We start from the raw sequence: 3106 nt of genomic DNA, 5'->3' as shown, positions 1-3106 counted from the left end.
GGCGGACCACCTGAAGCCAGAAGTTCAAGACCAGCCTGGCCAACATGGCGATACCCCTTCTCTACTAAAAAAAAAAAAAATACAAAAATACAAAAATTACCTGGCCATGGTGGCAGGCGCCTGAAATCCAGCTACTTGGGAAGCCAAGGCAGGAGAATCACTTGATTTCTGGAGACAGAGGTTTCAGTGAGTGGAGATAGTACCACTGAACTCCATGGGTGACAGAGCAAGACTCTCTCTCAAAAAAACAAAACAAAACAAAAACCCACAAACAAACAAAAAAGATAGGTACATATAACTTAACTGAACTACAACTTATATTAGTAATTTTTAATACTTCTCTATTAGTTTTACAGTTGTGCTCTAAAAAGAAAATATGGCAATTATCACTGTTACATTAGTCATGGGTTTGACATTTTTCATGTTCCATTTTTGGAACACTAGGCAAAACCACTACCACTAGGACTAATAATACCTTTTTTTTCATTTTCGTCCCAAGATGCCTTAAACTCTAAGTTTACATGAAACAATTGACCTTTTAGAGATAGATGACAGCAAGTGCTATAGTGACACAACCACGTGAAAATGCTACAGCACCTGTTTCTGATGAGGACTCAGGAGATGAAGAAGGCAGAACAAGAAATAATCTGCCAGGTTCTTTGTTGCATGCAACTGCATATCTTATTTAAGATGGCTCTGATGCTGAACCTGACTAAGATGATCCCTCATACGCATCTAGACATGACTTTCCTGATAAATTTTCATCTATGTCTACTGCGCGGTAACCTCCACCATCAAAGAGATGGAAAGTGACCAAAATTGTTTGCAAATGGATAAAATCTGGCCTAACTGCACAACCCGCAAGAGGTAAGAGTTACAGAACGACCAAACGATTTCTTCACCAAAATGAGAACTCCCACAGAAATTCCTGAACTTTTTCATGATAATGAGGTTGTTGAATTCGTTGTCAAGTACTACAACTTACGTGCTCGCAGTAAGGGTGTACATCTTGGCTTGACTACCTCCGAATTCAAATCTTTTCTGGAAATTATTTTTCTGAGTGGTTACGTCTTAGTTGCTCAAGGCGTGTGTTTGAGGAACAAAGAACAGATGCGCATAATGTACTGCCATAATGTACTGGCATAATGCACTGCCATGAGACGTGACAATTTTGAAACTACATTTTCTAATTTGCATGTTGCCGACAATGCAAATTTGGATCCAATGGACCAGTTTTCCAAATTGTGACATCTCACAAGCAAACTCAATGAGAGATGTATGAAATTTGTTCCAAATGAAACATATTTCAGCTTTGATGAATCCAAGTTTCCTTATTTTGGTCATCAGGGGTGCAAACAATTTACATGGGGAAAGCCTGTTCGGTCTGGCTATAAGATTTGCTGTGGTACCAAATGTCTGGGCCACATTGCTGGTTTTAGCTGTATCAGGGTAAAAACCTTGATACTAAACATGAGGCATATGGTGTTGGTGCATTACTTGTCCTTCAGTTTCGTGAGGCGCTTACAGAGACACACCCTGGACAATACCATTTTGTATTCGATAACTTTTTCACCAGTATTGCACTTCTTGATAAACTCAGTTCAATGGGACATCAAGCAACAGGTACGGTGAAAAAGCAACGCATTGACAAGTCTCCATTGGAATCAGATGCAGCTCTAAGGAAAAAAAGATAGAGGCACATTCGATCATCGAACTGATGGCAAAGGCAGTACTGTCTGCAGGCAGAATGATAACAGTGTTGTCACTGTTGCCTCATCTGGTGCTGATATCGATCCCGTGTCTTGTCAGTTGTTATTCCCAGCAACTGAAAAAGAAGATCCAAGGTCAGCAGCCAAACATGACCAAAGCGTATATAACCAGTTCACGGGAGCCATACACAGAACAGATGAAAACATTAATAAGTATTGGGCATCAATCTGTGGAAACAAATGGTATCGAGCCCTCTTTTGTTCTGTTTCAAATTGGTCTTACGAAATGCTTGGCAATTGCATAAAGCATTTGATGAGAAGCCAGTGGGTTTTCCGGAGTTTCATCAATGTGTGGTATGCCATTATTTGAAGATCTGTGGTCATCGTCTAGAACCTGGCGGAAAAGGAAGACCTTCTCTGAGGCGTTAACACTGACTTATGTTATGACGGCATAAATCATGGGATATTCAAGTGGGGAATGCAAATGTGGTGTGCTGAGTGTCATAAGAACAGCACTTTTCAGTGTAAAAAATGTAATGTTGCCTTGCATGTGAAGCGTTCTGTTGAATATCACACTGGACAACAGGTTTCACCACCCCCTGAGACAAGAAGCATGATTTTAAACATTATGTACAATGCAGCAGTGATTTTGCCTAGTGTTCCCTGTTTTGAATGCCACGTAACTCAACAATACAACATAATCAAAAATTTTCCTTTTCAAATTCTTGTGTCTTGAACTTTTCTAGGTAACAAATATGAATTTCATGAACAAAGTTAAAAAATTGCAACCTCAGGCATAAATGGGTTAATCTATTCAGGTTTGATAGTTCAAATTATAGTAAAATATTCTCCTGGAGAATTTGAAAATATATATGACCAAAAGCAAATATAAATGCTGTAACCGAAATTGTGTCTTTTAAATATGAAATAAAATTAGAGATAATTTGAGTTAATGATATCTGTAAAAAAATTAAAAATTACAGAATTGCTTCTTAACGTATTTCTAGATTAAAATAGAGATACATAATAATACCTGATAAGCTTCCTTTTAAATTCATATCAAACTACTTTTTTCCCATTTCTGCTCAAAAGTTTTTATTTCCAGAGAGGTCTTCTCTGACTATACAATATAAAATAAAATGCCATCTCTGCAGTCCCTTTTCATTTAACCAGTTTATTTTTTCTCCAATTACTCTTACAATCATCAAACATATAAAATACCTTATTTTCTTTAATCTGTCTCTTCTTATCAGAATATAAGCTCCATGAGGACAGAGATTTTTACTCATCAAATAAACAGTACCTAAAATATTTGGCATGCCACAAATTTTTGAGAAATGTGTAAATAAATAACCAAAATCAATGCTGAAAGTGTTTTAAAATAATGAACTAAAGAG

General features: G+C 37.1%; 1 pseudogene; it reads left to right on the top strand.

Annotated features, from left to right (window-relative positions):
• The first annotated feature begins 499 nt into the window (after positions 1-499).
• LOC116418729 lies at positions 500-2445 on the top strand (annotated as a pseudogene).
• The last annotated feature ends 661 nt before the right edge of the window (positions 2446-3106 follow it).

The sequence above is a fragment of the Piliocolobus tephrosceles genome, chromosome 3 (assembly GCF_002776525.5).
Source record: "Piliocolobus tephrosceles isolate RC106 chromosome 3, ASM277652v3, whole genome shotgun sequence".
Taxonomy (NCBI): domain Eukaryota; kingdom Metazoa; phylum Chordata; class Mammalia; order Primates; family Cercopithecidae; genus Piliocolobus; species Piliocolobus tephrosceles.
Note: the sequence above shows the minus strand (reverse complement) of the source record. Positions and strands in the feature narration are given on the sequence as shown.